Source organism: Carcharodon carcharias, chromosome 2 (assembly GCF_017639515.1).
Source record: "Carcharodon carcharias isolate sCarCar2 chromosome 2, sCarCar2.pri, whole genome shotgun sequence".
Lineage (NCBI taxonomy): Eukaryota > Metazoa > Chordata > Chondrichthyes > Lamniformes > Lamnidae > Carcharodon > Carcharodon carcharias.
Genome location: NC_054468.1, coordinates 57,847,395 through 57,865,171, shown reverse-complemented (window position 1 = coordinate 57,865,171; position 17,777 = coordinate 57,847,395).

Here is a 17,777-nt window from a genome sequence, read left to right as displayed (position 1 = left end):
TATTTGGGGCAATGTCAACACACAGCAAGAAACAATAGAATAATACAATGGGAGCAATTTCCACCGTCACTGCTTTGGCAGTCAAATAGCGAATTGAATTATCCATTCATTTTAGAGCTCAACCAAATATTACTGTGAAAATTAGGCAGGTTCTATAATAGGCAGGGTACCTGCTCAAGCAGTTTACTGCTTAAACAGTGAAGTTGGAAATTACCTCACCGTGGGGAAGTACAGAGATATGTACTCTGAACCTGACCTCATTACTCCACATCTGGGATTAGTAGAGGTGCAGCATTTGAGAATAGAGTTGTTCACCATCATTCATCTTATTCAATGTCTTGAATTGTTGAATCGATGAATTGTTGAATGGCACTTTAAAGGACTGTTTGGAGATTTTTTCTTTGGGCATTTCTGAAAGAACTGGAGTACTCTTTATTCCAGATGATATTGCGCTGTTGGCAACATAACCAAGTGATCCACTGTTCTCCTGTCATTTTTAAACTCAAAGAGATTTACAGCATGCTCCAAAATGCTACAAAATCCAGGGTGAATTTTCAGGACCCCCAACGGCATGACGTTTGGGGGCACGTAAAATAAAGTAGGTAGCCAGTCCTTCTGCCCTTCCCCAAACTAGTAGAGGGAGTGGGTAAGGCAGCCCACCCACCCTAAGGCCTATTGAGGGCATTCGGAGCCAACTAATGGGCCTTGTCACACCTCCACCAAGATAATACTTGTGGCTTGGGAAGGCAGAGGGCAGGGGTGGGGGGGGCGGGGGGGGGTGGTCGGGGAGAAGCTGAGTAGCCCATCCCTAGTTGCCCTTGAGAAGGTGGAGATGAGCTGCCTTCTTGAACCACTGCAGTCCATGTGGTGTATGTACACTTACAGTGCTGTTAGGAAGGGAGTTTGTGGATTTTGACCCAGTGACAGTGAAAGAACGGCGATATATTTCCAAGTTAGGATGGTGAGTGACTTGGAGGGGACCTTCCAGGTGGTGGTGTTTCCATCTTTCTGCTGCCCTTGTCCTCCTAAATGGTAGTGGTTGTGGATTTAGAAGGTGCGGTTGGAGAAGCCTTGGTGAATTCGTGATGCATCTTGTAGATGGTGTACACTGCTGCTACTGTGCATGATGGAGGGAGTGAATGTTTGTGGATGTGATGCCAGTCAAGCAGGCTGCTTTGTCCTGGATGGTGTCAAGCTTCTTGAGTTGTGGAAGCTGCATTCATCCAGGCAAGTGGATAGTATTCCATCACACACCTATCTTGTGCCTTGTAGATGGTGGACAAGCAGTGGGGAGTCAGGAGGCGAGTTCCTCGCCGCACAATTCCTAGCCTCTGACCTTCGCTTGTAGCCACATTATTTATATGGCTAGTCCAGTTCAGTATCTGGTCAATGGTAACCCCCAGGATGTTGATAGTGGGGGATTCAGTGATGGAAATGCTATTGAACATCAAGGGACAATGGATGAATTCTCTCTTGTTGGAGATGGTCTTTGCCTGACACGTGCAACGTTTGAATCTTACTTGCCACTTGTCAGCCCAAGTCTGGATATTATCCAGGTCTTGATGCACATGGACATGGACTGCTTCAGTATTTGAGGAGTCGCGAATGGTGCTGAACATTGTGCAATCATCAGTGAACATCCCCACTTCTCATCTTATGATGAAAGGAAAATCATTGATGAAGCAGCTGAAAATGGTTTGGCCGAGGACACGACCCTGAGGAACTCCTGCAGTGATGTCCTGGAGCTGAGGTGACTGACCTCCCACAACCACAACCATCTTACTTTGTGCTAGATATGACTGCAACCAGCGGAGAGTTTTCCCCCTGATTTCCATTGACTCCAGTTTTGCTAGGGCACCTTGATGCCACACTTGGTCAAATGTGGCCTTGATGTCAAGGACAGTCACTCTCACCTTGCCTCTTAAGTTCAGTTCTTTTGTCCATATTTGAACCAAGGCTGTAATGAGCTCAGGAGCTGAATGTCCCCGGCGGAACCCAAACTGAGTGTCCGTGAACAGGTTATTGCTAAGCAAATGCTGCTTGATAGCACTGTTGATGATTCCTTCCATTACTTTATTGATGACTGAGAGTAAACTGATGGGGTGGTAATTTGTTGTGTTGGATTTGTCCTACATTTTGTGTGCAGAACATATCTGGGCAATTTTCCACGAAGCCGGGCAGATGCCAGTGCTGTAGCTGTCCTGGAATAGCTTGATGTGTCAAGTTCTGGAGCACAAGTCTTCAGTACTATTGCTGGAATGCTGTCAGAGCCCATAGACTTTGGAGTATCTAGTGCCTTCACATGATATCATGTGGAGTGAATCGAATTAGCTGAAGACTGGCATCTTTCATGCTGGGGACCTCCAGAGGAGGCCGAGGTGGATCATTCACTTGGTGCTTCTGGCTGAAGATTGTAACAAATGCTTCAGCCTTATCTTTTGCGCTGATGTGCTGGGCTCGACCATCATTGAGGATGGGGGCATTTGTGCAGCCTCCTCCTCCAGTGAGTTGCTTAATTGTCCACCACCATTCATGACTAGGCATGGCAGGGCTGCAGAGCTTAGATCTGATCCGTTGGTTGTGGGATCGCTTTGCTCTGCCTATCACTTGCTGCTTATGCTGTTTGTCACACAAGTAGTCCTGTGTTATGGCTTCACCAGGTTGACTCCTCATTTTTAGGTATGCCTGGTACAGCTTCTGCCACTCTTCATTGACGGTAATGGTAGAGTGGGGGATATGCCGGGCCATGAGGTTACAGATTGTGTTTGAGTATGATTTTGCTGCTGCTGATTGCCCACAGCGTCTCGTGGGTGCCCAGTCTTGAGTTGCTGGATCTGTTCGAAATATATCCCATTTAGCACAGTGGTAGTGCCACACAACAAAATGGAGGGTATCCTCAATGTGAAGGCGGGACTTTGTCTCCACGACGACTGTGCGGTGGTCACTCCTAATGATACTGTCATGGACAGATGCATCTGTGGCAGGCAATTTAGTGAGGATGAGGTCAGGTATGTTTTTCCCTCTTATTGTTTCCCTCATCACCTAATGCATACGCAGTCTAGCAACTATGTCAATTAGTACTCGGCCAGCTCGGTCAGTGGTGGTGCTACTGAGCCACTATTAGTGATGGACATTGAATTCCCCCACCCAGGGTACATGCTGTGCCCTTGCCACCCGCATTGCTTCCTCTAAGTCGTGTTCAACATGGAGGAGCACTTATTCATCAGCTGAGGGAGGGCGGCACGTGGTAATCAGCAGGAGGTTTCCTTGTCCATGTTTGACCTGATGCCATGAGACTTCATTGTGTTTGGAGTCGATGATGAGGACTCTCAGGGCAACTCCCTCCCGACTGTATATCACTGTGCTTAAGTGATTATCACTTATCAGGTTAAAACTGTTCTTCCATGCATTAAGGTCTGAGTAATTTATCCTTTTTTTCATAATAAACCAAGATGAAGGATCCAAAGTAAAAGCCAGAATAAATCAGAAAGAAATGAATCTGGAACTCCAAGGCACAATCTGCAAGTCTTTTTGTGTTCTATGCAATCACCAGGATCAAATACATGAAACATCTGTTCCCATTATAGTTACCTTTAAAAAGTCTCATTGTTGTGACATTCAGTAAATAAAACATGAATATTTAGAAGAGATAACTGTTATTGAATAGTTTGACATTATTTTACTTTCAATCTGTAGGCATGGCTCAGCAAGTCATATCTCAAGCAGATCATTTTATATATATGAATAATCCCACATAATTAACATTTGATAGCATCAGATTAATCATTCCCTCCCATGAAACCAAATGGGTCTTTACATGCATCAAACATTGACTGCTACTTATGGAGTCCTTACAAATTAACTCATAAATGGTCGCAGACTTCATAACTCCTCAGTCATTTAACAAAATATTTGGGCCTCTCATCTAAAGTATTTTTGAATTACTATAGATTTAATGGAGTGTGGGTACACATGGAAATGTGGGGTTTCAGTTTACTCAGAGGTTCTCCTGCTCATCCACCACAACTTCAAAGGCAGAACCACAGAAACACCAGAAATAAAGTCAGAAATGCCAATTACGTTGCTTTTCCAGGCTTTGGACAGGTTTTCTGCTGAAGCTTTCGATCTTGTTAACCTTTGAATTGGAAATGGCCATGTTCAGTATCTGGAGTGTTTGGTAGAGTTCCAGTGGATATGTAGGTGACTGCTAAGACTGATCTACAACTGAAATTCTGCTGCATATAGGACAGGATACCTCAAATGATTGAGTTTTGGATGAGTTGCTGGCTTGGGACTTTCTCTCCTTGTGATTTTCTCTGCCTCTGATATGCATTTGCTTTCAAAGGAAGCCGCACCATTTCTTATTTGGTTGCGCCTGATGCTGTGATCCTGGGCGAGCTTTTCCCAGGGCTCAAAATCAATATCAAAACTCTTAAGTGAAGCCTTCAAATTTTCCTTGTGGTGTTTCCTTTGACTGACATGAGAGTGCACCACAAACATAAGCTCTCCATAAAAAATTTGCTTTGGCAAGTGAGTGTCGGACATTCTGGCTACAACCAGCGCAGCTCAGTTTTGACTGTCTCAAAATTGTGTAGATCTTGGCATGCCAGCTCAGATGAGCACCTCAATGTCTGGTATATTGTTCTAGCATCTGAGTTTCAGAAGATTCCAAAGGCAGCTCAAGTGAAAGTAGATGAGCTTCTTGGCATGGCAATGGTACACTGTCCAAGTTTCACAGGGGTAGAGCAAAGCGGACAGGACTATTGTTCTGTAGACTTTCTGTTTGGTAGACAAACTTATTCCTCTTTATTCCCAGAAAGATCTTCAAAGTCTCAGAGGCTACACCTACTTTGGCAATTCTTGCATTTGTCTTAGTATCACTATAGACAGCTCGAGAGAGTGATTTGCCGAGATAAGTGAAATTATCCACTACTAACAGGTTCTGGTCATGGACTAAAACCTTGGGCTCAAGATAGGGCTTCCTTGAGCAAGTTTGCTTCACTTTTCTTTGTGCTCATTGAAGTTATTGCATGTATTTGAGAACAAGTCCATGTTGCAAAACATGTCCAGCTCTGAACTGGCAGCTAGTGCAGAGTCATTGGCAAACAGGAAATCACAAAATCCTTGGAAGTCTTGATCTTTGCCTGGAGTCACCTGAGAGTGAACACTTTCCATCCATGCAATGTCTGATTTCAATGCCAGGATCACTCTTATGGAAGGCATCACACATTCACAAACATGAAAGTTTATGAGTTTCAGAACTCATAGACAGAAGGAGTTCAATGAACTTCTTGACCAGGCATTGACCTCTTGCCTTGTAGACCTCAGCTGGGATAGCATCGGCTTCTGGAGTTTTGCCAGTAGACAAGAGCTTGATTGCATTCATCATTTCTAACAGCATGGGAGAACACAAGAATTAGGAGCAAGAATCGGCCATCTGGTCCTTCAAGCCTGCTCCGCCATTCAATAAGATCATGCCTAATGTGTTTGTGACCTCAACCCCACTTTTCTGTCTACCCCCATATCCTTGGCTTCCTTGTCAATCAAAAATCCAACTCACCCTTGAATATATTCAATCCCCCAGCCTTCACTGGCCTGTGAGAAAGAGAATTCCACGACTAATGACCATCTGAGAGAAAAGAATTCTCATCTCAGTCTTAAATACAAGACCTCTAATTTTTAAATTGTTTCCCCTAGTTCTAGACTCCCCCACAAGGGGACCATCCTCTCAGCATCCACCCTTTAAGTCACTCAGGATCTTATATGTTTCAAAAGATCACCTCTCATTCTTCTAAATCATAGGTCCATCCTTTCCACATAAGCTAACCCCTTCGTCACAGGAATCTCTGAACTGCTTCTAATGCAAGTATATATTTTCTTAACTAAGCAGACCAAAGCTGTAAACAGAACTCCAGATGCAGTCTCACAGCTATACAGCTGTAGCAACTCTTCCCTACTTTTATACTCTATCCCCCTTGCAATAAATATCAACATTCCATTTGTTTTCTTAATCACTTGCTGTACCTGCATAACAAACTTTTTGTGATCCTTAAATCTAGACGGCCAAATCCCTCTGTTATGCAGAGTTCTGCAGTCTCTCTCCATTTAAGTCATAAACTGCTTCTCCATTCTTCCTGTTAAAGTGGACAAGTTCACATTTTTCCACATTATACTCCAGCTGCTAAATTTTTGCACACATACTTAACCTATCTAAATCTCTTTATGTCCTCTTGACAACTTGCTTTCCTACCTATCTTTGTGTCATTTGCAAAATTAGCTATTTGGTCCCTTCATACAAGTTATTAGATACAGCTTTCAACCAGAAAATAACCTATTTAACCCAACTCTCTGTTTCCTGTTAGTCAATTAATCTTCTACCCATGCTAATATGTTACCCCCCACACCAGGCATGTCCAAAGCATGGGCCAGATTGTGGCCCATTAAACCTTTCTACGTGGGCCACAGGGCCACTGTTCAAAGTGCCGGTCAGACAGGTCAGTGCAGGGGGCTACTCCTCCAATCACAGGCCAGTCCTCTCCGGCACTTGCTGCTGATAGGCTCACTAATGGGCCTATAAGAAGCAAATATGAGAGAGAAACAGTCTCTGATTGGAGAAGCAGCAATCAGTTGTGGCAGTGAGTATGCTGAGGGTTGATGAGGGCCAAAGAGAGAAGGTGCTGTCAGGGCCCGAGGAGCAAATGTGCTACCAGGGCTCAGGAAGAGAAGGTGCTGCCGGAGTCTGGGAAGAGAAGGTGCTGCTGAAGCCTGGGAAGAGAAGGTGCTGCCGGGGCCTGGGGAGAAAAGGTGTTGCCGCGGCCTGGGGAGAGAAGGTGCTGCCGGGGCCTGAGAAGAAAAGGTTTTGCCAGGGTCCAGAGAGAGAAGTGCTGCAGGGTCTGGGGCTAAAAGGTGCTGTGAGGCCTGGGGAGAGAGAAAGAGGCTGCAGGACCCAGGGGGCAGGAAGAGATTCCATAGTCCTGAGTGAGGGGGAGACAAAGAGACTCACTGCCGAGGTTGTGTGTGACAGTGTGTGTGTGAGAGGGTGTGTGTGTGTGTCTGAGAGAGGGAGGCCAGGATTTTCCGTGCCAGCCAGCGTAGAGCATGTTCAGTGGCATGAGTGGACAATACGACACGATCGATTTCATGACAGCGTGAAACCAGTTTGTAATTGTCCGCTCAGCCCGCCATTGGCGGGCCGCGTTTTCCACCATCAGACATTGGCAACCTCATTCTAATACATCTGCAAATCATTATTAGGCCAGCACATTGGAATTGTCCTTCCCCATTGGATTGTCCACCCACGTCGGCAAGAAAACACGCCGGCGTCTTTCACAATAGCACATAAGAGACATGCACCTGGTGGGCTGAATTTCACTTGGGACTTCAAGATTTGTTTGCCTACCTTGCTTCGGTCAGCATTCACAGTCATCAGTGCCAGGCTTCACAGACAGCACCACATCACTTTTAGGGGTGCTAACAACAGGTCTCTCCCTACCAGATCAGCCATATGTTGGTGGCTTTTCAATGGCTGCAGGGTTGGGGCTTGCTTGGCGAAGGGGGAGAAGTGGCCTCAGGCAAGGGAAGAGTTTGCAGGGCAAGGGCTGTACTGGGGAAGGGGGGTATCCCAGGGTGAGTGTAGGGGCACATGTTGATCTGTGCAAGTGGCCCCAAGATGGTGAGGGTTAAGGAGGCACTCTCCAGAGGAGATGAGGCCAGATGGACATGTGAGGGTATGTGTGTGAGAATGGGTGGTGATGTCCCTTGAGTTGGCATGAGATACCAGTGAATGTGCGATGGGCTTGAGTGTGTGAGTTTAGAATGATGAGATGGTTGCCTTACCCTGGCAGCATGGAAGAGATCATTCATCCTCTATCCACATTGGGTGGCCAACCTCTTCTGTGCAGCATTGGCACTGATCACCACCGCCATGGCCTCCCAAGCCTGGTTGGTCATGCCACTGCCCTTTCTGCGGCCAGAGTTAGGGTAGGGTTCATGGCGACAGGCCTCTAAAACATTCAAAATGCATTCCCGTGACGCACCACTAAACCTAGGGGCCGCAGTCTTTTTGCCTTTCATGGGCATCTTCCCTACAGCAGTCATGGGCTTGAAGCACTGTGATGTGTGCATGCAGTTGGACTTTAAATATGGTGCCCGGCGTGATGAAGCGGTGAGATGATAGCCTGTCGGGTGAATGAGAGCCCTCCTGCCATCAATATGGCATGTTTCCCAGGAATGCATAACTAATGTGGTAGGTTTGGGTAGATACAGTGTGAAAACACATCATTGCAGCCAGCGAGTAAAATGTTGTTTTACCCGCCCACTACCACACTTAGTGCAAATCTGGGATGATCCGCCTGGCGAGTGTGAGAGAGAGAGAATGTGTGAATGTCAGGGAGACAGTGTGTGTTTGTGTGTGCATGTGTGTGTGTGTGTGTGTGTGTGTGTGTGTTTGTGTGTGTGTGTATGAGAGAGAGAGAGAGAGAGAGAGAGAGAATGGATGGCGGCCTTTGCATTTTTAAGGAAACCTTATCCACGGGCGGGACAAGGTTTCCAATAGTAATTAAGAAAAAATGTTTTGACTGATATTTTACAATCTATATGTCCAGGTGAGTGACTCCTATGTGAGGGCATTTTTTTCAGAATTTCAATACTTTTATTTTTGCATTTAAAATTCTTCAACTCCCTGAGGCAGCTCTCTGCCTTTAGAGAGCTTTCATTGCACACTCCACCACATCCACGCAGACTTCAGTGCTCGCTCTCCTCTCGCCCCCACCCCAGCACCTCTGAGCCTTTCATCATGCGTTTCATACTGGCTGGCCATTAATTGGCGGCCGGGGGCAGATCACAGGGAGTGGAATGTTTCCCGGCCACTCCTGGGCCAGCCTACTGTGCCTGCCCAACAACCCGAAAATTCTGGCGAGTGCGTGTGCATTTGGCTCACTCCCAGTGTCAGGATTCTCACTCATCCTCACCCCCATACAACACAGAGGGTGAGGATGAGTGAGTGAGTGAACAGCCTGAGACTGGGACTGAGGCGGACACACATTCTGACCCCCTCACACTCTAGTGGTCATCTTTATTAATTACCTTTTTTAAATTATCAATTTATTGCTTTGACATTTTATTTTTGTTCAGTAAGTTGTTTCTTTACTTCATAATCAACTTTTGTTTTGAAATTAATGTCTAATATTGTACCAATCATTCTAGAATTTGCTCATTAGTGCTTTGAGTGAGAAAAAAAATGGAAATGTGGCCTCCCCAACATGCAAAAAGGTTAGATAAGCATGCCCTAAACCATGAGCTCTTATTTTGTGCAGTAATCTTTGATGTGACAACTTATCAAATGCCTTTTGGAAATCCAAGTACACCACATTTACAGGTTCCCCTTTATTCATGTTGCTAGGTACTCACCCAAAGAATTCTAATAATTTAGCCAATCACAATTTCCTTTTCACAAAGCCATGTTGACTCTGCCTGATTGTATCATGATTTTCGAAATATCCTGCTATTACCCCCTTAATAATGGATTCTCGCATTTTCCCTCTGGCACATGTTAGGCTAACTGGCCTATGGTTTCCTGCTTTCTATTTCCCTCCTTTCTTGAATAAAGATGTTGCATTTAGTATTTTCCAATCTGCAGGGACCCATCCAGAATCTAGGGAATTTTGAAAGATCACAACCAATATATCAACTATACATTTCATTTAAGACCTTAGCATACCAGATCCAGGGGATCTGACCACCTTTAGTTCCAATAGTTTTCCCAGTACCTTTTCCCAAGTGTTTGCGATTGTTTTTCGAAGGGAGGAAGTGATGTAGTGGTATTGGCACTGGACTAATAACCAGAGACACAGGTAATGCTCTGGGGACGCAGGTTCAAATCCCACCGTGAATTTTGCCATCCTTACCTTGTCAGACCTACGTGTGACTCCAGACCCATAGCAATGTGGTTGACTCTTAACTGCCTACTGAAATGACCTAGCAAGTCACTTAGTTGTATCAAACCGCTACAAAATCTAAAAGAACAGAACCGGATAGATCACCCACGTCGATCTAAGCACCGGAACAGACAACAGCAAGCTCAGCCTAGCCGACCCTGCAAAGTCCTTCTTTCTAACATCTGGGTATGGTGCCAAAATTGGGAGAGCTGTCTCACAGACTAGACAAGCAACAGCCTGACATAGTCATACTCACAGCAACATATCTTACACATAACGTCCCAGACACCACCAGCACCATCCCTGGGTATGTCCTGTGCCACCGGCAGGACAGACCCAGCAGAGATGGTGGCACAGTGGTGTACAGTCAGGAGGGAGTTATCCTTGCCCTGGGAGTCCTCAACATCGACTCCAGTCCCAACGAAGTCTCATGGCATCAGGTCAAACATGGGCAACAAAACCTCCTACTGATTACCATGTACCGCCACCAATCTCCCCCACCAACCCCCCACCACCCTCAGCTGATGAATCAGTGCTGCTCCACATTGAACAGTGCTTGGAGGAAGCACTGAGAGTGGCAAGGGCGCAGAATGTACTCTGGATGGGGGACTCCAATGTCTATCACCAAGAGTGGCTCGGTAGCACCACTACTGACCGAGCTGGCCAAGTCCTAGAGCACATAACTGCTACATTGGGTCTGCGGCAGGTTGTGAAGGAACCAACAAAAGGGGGAAAAAAAACATAAGAAATAGGAACAGGAGTAGACCATTTGGCCCCTCGAGCCTGCTCCGCCATTCAATAAGATCATGACGGATCTTCTTGTGTTTCGATTTCCACGTTCCCATCTAACACTGATAACCTTTGATTCCCTTGCCTAACAAAAATCTATCTACCTTTGCCTTAAAAATATTCAATGAGCCCACCTCCACCACCTTCTGAGGCAGAGAATTCCAAAGTTGCACAACCCTCTGAGAGAAAATAATTCTCATCTCTGTCCTAAAAGGGCGACCCCTAATTTTAAAACAGTGCCCCCTAGTTCTGGACTTGCCCACAAGAGGAAACATTCTTTCGATGCCCACCTTGTCAAGGCTGTTCAGGGTATTGTACACTTCAATCAAATCACCCTTCACTCTACTAAACTCCAGTGGAAACAAGCCCAGTCTGTCCAACCTTTCCTCATAAGACACTCATTCCAGGTATCAATCTAGTAAACCTCCTTTGAACCGCCTCCAATGTATTTACCTCCTTCCTAAATAAGGAGACAAAAACTGCACACAGTATTTGAGGTGCGGTCTCACCATTGCCTGTATAACCAAAGCATAACATCCTTACTCTTATGTTCAATCCCTCTCATAATAAAGGATAGCATTCCATTAGCCTTCTTAATTACTTGCTGTACCTACATACTAACTTTTTGTGACTTGTGTACTAGAAACACCTAGATCCCTCTGCACCTCAGAATCATACAGCAGTTCACCATTTAACTAATACCCTGCTTTTTTGTTCTTCTTGCCAAAATGAACAACTTCACATTTTCCCACATTAAATTCCATTTTCCAGATCCTTGCCCACTCACTCAACCTATCTATATCTATCTGCAACCTCATGTCCTCTTCACAACACACTTCCCTACCGATCTTTGTGTCATCTGCAAATTTAGCTACCATGTCTTCAATCCCCTCATCTAAGCCATTGATGTAAATCATAAAAAGTTGAGGGCCCAATACAGACCCCTGCGGGACTCCACTTGTCACATCCTGCAATCAGAAAAAGACATATTTATGCATACTCACTGCTTTCTGCCAGCCAGCCAATCTTCTATCCATGCTAATATGTTACCCCCTACACTATGTGCTTTTATTTTCCATAATAATCTTTGGTACAGTACCTTATCAAATGCCTTCTGGAAATACAAGTACAATACGTCTACAGGCTCTCCTTTGTCCACTGCGCATGTTACTCCTTCAAAAAACTCCAATAAATTGGTTGAACATGATTTTCCTTTCCCAAAACCAGACTGACTCTTCCCAATTGCCTTGAGCTGTTCTAAGTGTGCAGCTATAACCTCCCTAATGATCAATTCTAATAACTTCCCTATGACAGACATCAAGCTAACTGGCCTATAGATTCCTGTTTTCTGCCTCCCTCCCTTCTTGAATAGACAGGTTATATTTGCCACTTTTCAATCTGATGGAACCTTTCCAGAATCTGACGAATTTTGGAAAAGTAACACCAGTGCATCGAATTAGCCACCTCTTTTAAGACCCTAGGATGTGATCCATCAGGACCCGGAGACTTGCCAGCCTGCAGCTCCATCAATTTGCTCAGTACTGTTTCCATAGTGATTTTAATTTCACCAAGTTCTTCTCTCTCTTTCACCACCTGATTTGCAGCTATTACTGGAATGTTTTCTGTACCCTCTATAATGAACAGAGAAGCAAAATATTTGTTCATTTCTTCCACCATTTCCTTATTATCTACTATTAACTCCCCACTGTCACTCTCTGGAGGACCAACACTTACTTTACTTACACTTTTCCTTTTTAAGTACCTGTAGAAACTCTTGCTATCCATTTTACATTTCTAGCTAGCTTCCTCTCATACTCTCTTTCTCCTGCTTAACCTATTGGTTATTCTCCACTTTTCTTTACATTCTGTCCAATCATCTGGCCTGCCACTCAACTTTGCAGGGTTGTATGTTTTTTCCTTAAGTTTGATGCTTTCCTTCACATCTTTAGTTAACTGATAATGGTGGGTCCTCCCCTTAGAATTTTTCTTTATAGTGGGAATGTACTTAGTCTGAATACTCTGAAATACCCCTTCAAATGTCTGCCACTGCTTCTCTATTGATCTATTCTCTAGCCTAGTTTTCCTCATCCTCATACTTGACCCCATCCTCACCAACCTGCCTGCCACAGACAGCCTATCCATGACAGTTTCAGTAAGAGTGACCACCACACAGTCATTGTGGAGACAAAGTTCCATCTTCACATTGAGGGTACCCTCCATTGTGTTGTGTAGCACTACCACCATGCTAAATGGGATAGATTTCAAACAGAACTAGCAACTCAAGACTGGGCAACCAAGAGGCACTTTGGGCATTCAGCAGCAGCAGAATTGTACTCAACCACAATCTGTAACCTCATGGCCTGGCATATCCCCCATTCTACTATTACTACCAAGCCAGCGGATCAACCCTGGTTCAATGAAGAATGCAAGAGGGCATGCCAGGAGCAGCACCAGGCAAACCTAAAAATAAGGTGTCAGCCTGGTGAAGCTACAATACAGGACTACCTGCATTACAAACAGCAGCAGCAGCAAGTGATAGACAGAGCTAAATGATTCCACAACCAATGGATCAGATCTAAGCTCTACAGTCCTGCCACATCCAATCTTGAATGGTAGTGGACAATTAAACAATTCACTGGAGGAGGAAGCTCCACAAATATCAATGATGAGTGAGCCCAACACATCAGTGCAGAAGATAAGGCTGAAACCTTTGCAACAGTCTTCAGGCAGAAGTGCCGAGTGGATGATCCATCTCATCTTCTTCCGAAGGTCCCCAGCATCACAGATGCCAGTCTTCAGCCAATTCTATTCACTCCATGTGATATCAAGCTATCAAGGGCTGAAAGCACAGTACATTGTTATGGACCCTGACAACATTCCAGCAATAGTACTGAAGACTTGTGCTCAAGAACTTGCCGCACCCCTAGCCAAGCTGTTGCAGTAGAGCTACAACATTGGCATCTACCTGGCAATGACAAAAATTGCCTAGGTATGTCTTGCAGACAAAAAGCAGGACAAATCTAACCTGATCAATTACCACCCCATCAGTCTGCATTCCATCATCAGTAAAGTGATGGAAGAAGGTCATCAATAATGCTAGCAAGCAGCACTAGTTTAGCAAAAACCTGCTCACTGATGCCCAGTTTGGGTTCTGCCAGGTTCACTCAGATCCTGCCCTCATTACAGCCTTGGTTCAAACATGGACAAAAGAGCTGAATTCCTGAGGTGAGATGAGAGTGACTGCCCTTGACATCAAGGCAGCTTTTGACTAGCTGTGGTATCAAGGAGCCCTAGCAAAACTGGAGTCAATGGGAATCAGGTGAAATCTCTCCACTAGGTGGAGTCATGCCTAGCACAAAGGAATATGGTTGTAGTTGGTGGAGGTCAATCATCTCAGTTCCAGGACATCACTGCAGGAGTTCCTCAGGGTAGTGTCCTTGGCCCAACCATCTTCAGCTGCTTCATCAATTACCTTCTTTCCATCATAAGGTCAGAAGCGGGGATGCTCACTGATGATTGCACAATGTTCAGCACCATTCACGACTCTTCAGATACTGAAGCAATCCACGTCCAAATGCAACATCCAAGCTTGTGCTGACAAGTGGCAAGTAACATTCGCGCCACACAAATGCCAGGCAACGACCATCTCCAACAAGAGAGAAACTAACTATCGCCCCTTGACGTTCAATGGCATTACCTTCGCTGAATCCCTCAGTATCAACAACCTGGAGGTTAGCATTGACCAGAAGCTGAGCTGGACCAGCCATATAAATACTGTAATTACAAGAGCAGATCAGAGGCTAGGAATCCTACTGTGAGTAACTCATTTCCTAACTCCTCAAAGCCTATCCACCATCTACAAGGCACAATTTAGGAGTGTGATGGAATACTCTCCACTTGCTTGCATGAGTGCAACTCCAACAACACTCAGGAAGCTTGAAACCATCCAGGACAAAGCAACATGCTTGATTGGCATCCCATCCACAAACATTCACTCCCTCCACAACCGACACACAGCAGTGGCAGCAGTGTGTACCATCTGCAAGATGCACTGCAGGAACTCACCAAGGCTCCTTAGACAGCACCTTCCAAACCCATAACCACAACCATGTAGAAGGACAAGGGCAACAGACACATGGGAACACCACCGCTTGGAAGTTCACCTCCAAGCCACTCACCATCCTGCCTTGGAAACATATCTCCGTGCCTTCACTGTCACTGGGTCAAAATCCTGGAACTTCCTTCCTAACAGCACTGTGGGTGTATCTATACCATATGGACTGCAGCGGTTCAAGAAGGCAGTTCACCATTATCTTCTCAAACGCAATTAGGGATGGGCAATAAATAGCCAGTGATACCTACATCCCATGAATGAATAAAAAAAGTTCCTCACTCTCTTTGACCTCATTATTTTCAAGTGTTCTTAAGATTTTTTTTGTCTTCTACAGTGAAGACAGAAACAAAATACTTGTTCAACACTTCTGCCATTTCCTTGTTTCCCATTATTAATTCCCCATTGTCACCCTTTAAAGAATCAATGCTCACTTTAGTTACTCTTTTCTTTTTTAAATACTTGTAGAAAGCTTTAGCATCTGTCTTATATTTCTAGCTAGCTTTCACTAATTTCTCCCTTATTAATTTTTAGCAGTTCTTTGCTTCTTTCTAAATCTTCCAATCTTTTGACCTATCAATAATCTTCATATGTTTTTGTACGCTTTTTCTTTCAATTTGATATTCTCATAAGCTTTCTTAGTTATCCACGGATGGTGTATCCTTCCATAGACTTTTCTTTTTTAATGGAATATATCTGAAAGTTATGAAATATCTCTTTCAATGTCTGCCACTGTTCCTCGACTGTCATCAAGAGAGAAGTTGATGGCAATATGTAGCAGCCTGTTGATTGCTTCATCATTGATGGATGAAAGCCAAAAGAAGATGTGGCTAAGGTCCTCTGCCCATCCTACTAGAATTTGGGCTTTTTCTGTGAGCATTGTTGACCTGTAGGCACTGAGCATTGGCGATCAACCAGTGGAATCGGACCTGCAGACAGATTTCAGAGCATCATAGAATCTCTTCCAGTCTTTGTGGTCTACATATAACTGCAGTTCCTCCATGTCCTGATTCAGCCAAGTATTTTGCACCTCTCCAAGAATGAATTGGACAGTCATGCAGATGTTTTGGTAGGCATCATGCTTAGATAGTGATGACGTGTCATTAAGGTAAACCTTGTAAAGGTGATGTTTCTCCTCCAGTAGTTTCTGGATTACCTCATTGTTTTTACCAAATAAATCTTGATGCTTGAGAGAGGTGGGACCAAGAGCCTCAAGAGCCATGGAGGACATTATATCCTTGAAGGTCAATGCAGTGAATGTCCATTTTTACTATACACAGGCGACTCGAGTTTCTCTGAGAGAAATTCCTTCATAGTTGCCTATTTGAGCCTTGAGACATTGAAACACTTCTGGATCTTCATGCCCGGGTCGTGTCTAGAGGGATGGATCTTGATGTCTAGCTTTGAAATGATAAGCCAGCAGTCAGTGCTGCAAATAGTTTTTGATACAAGCACCGTCCTTCAGCCTGGTGATGAGATAGTCAATTATATGACAATTCATGAAATGGGGAGCATCCAAGGTGCTTTGTTGTGATTAAGGAGGTGGAAAAGTGTTAAGCGCTCATGCTCAGCACACATGTGTTGATTCCAATGACCCCATTCCCATGCCTAGTGATCTGCATTAATTTTTGCATTGAAACAACCAAGGATGGTCATTTGGTAATACAGAATTTGAATATTGCTCAAAAAAGAGACATGTCAAAGCTTTTCATCTTGCACTCACCAGGACACTTCGCAAGAATACCAGAAAAGGGGGAAAACAACAATTGATACTATATGTGAAGAGAGTGCTGATCAGTTGGCAAGTAGACTCTGATTGGTAAGGGTGTTGCCATGGCGAATACACCGGAGATGGTAACTGACAGTTAACTGCTAAGCATTGTTTAAAATTTAAACCAGGCAGCTTGACCCTGATTAGTCAAGGCTTTGCCCTGAGGAATGATTCAGTGAATGGCTTATTTTGGTTAGCTGAAACAGGGGCAATATCTGTACATGTTCTTTCTGTATGCAAAGAGCAGGGTCCTGTGCATTAATATATGCAGCTTCCAGTACATATAAATGCATCACACACTGCAAGACTGTCTGACAATCTTAAACTGATTGTCAGCGTAATTCTTAGCACACTGAGGATCATTTAGCAAATGTTGTCCAATCGTGGAATCACATCTAACATTGGACACTGGGTTCTAAGTTTTGCAAGCTTGGGCTAACTGGTACAGTCTGTACCCTGCCCATTGCGAACAGCAGCTAGGACATGCTGTTTGATATGATCCACCAGTCTTTGGGATGTACAGCCTAAATACCTAGCATCACAATGACACTGAAATTCATATACCACAATACTCAATTGTGTGATTAGGCACTCCTGATGAGTGCAAGACGAAAAGCTTCAACATGTCTCTTTTCCAAAAATAACCAAAAATAATTAATTTGTCTGACCTTGGCGCAGTAGTAATCAGCAAGTGGATCAGTCCCTGATTACTACTGTAATCAGTCATTATAGTATCTATCCTTGAGCTCAATAGAGTTGGTCAATGTCAGAATATATTACCATGAGACATTATTATTAAGTCCAAATAGGTCCTCATCCTTTACTTACTCACATACTTTCAACTGGAATCACCAAATAATGATCAAGCGCAGGAACTCTACAGGACTTCAACCCAGCCCAGCCCAAGGATGCTGAGGCACACTGTAACACTCTCACTCTTATCCTTGCTAAGAAGAGATCAAGTAAAATTGCACAATTCTAAACAAACTAATTACTCCCACAAGGCAAGGCTTTGAGTCATAAAGTTTGGCTGACATAATTTTCATAAAAGCTTTATGGTTTATCAATAGAAATTTAGAAACTTGGTTTCCTTTTGTGCCTGGCTTTGGCCACTAGGCTTGTGCAATGGACAACCTGTTTGTGCATCTATGTAAAAATTAGTCTTTGTTTC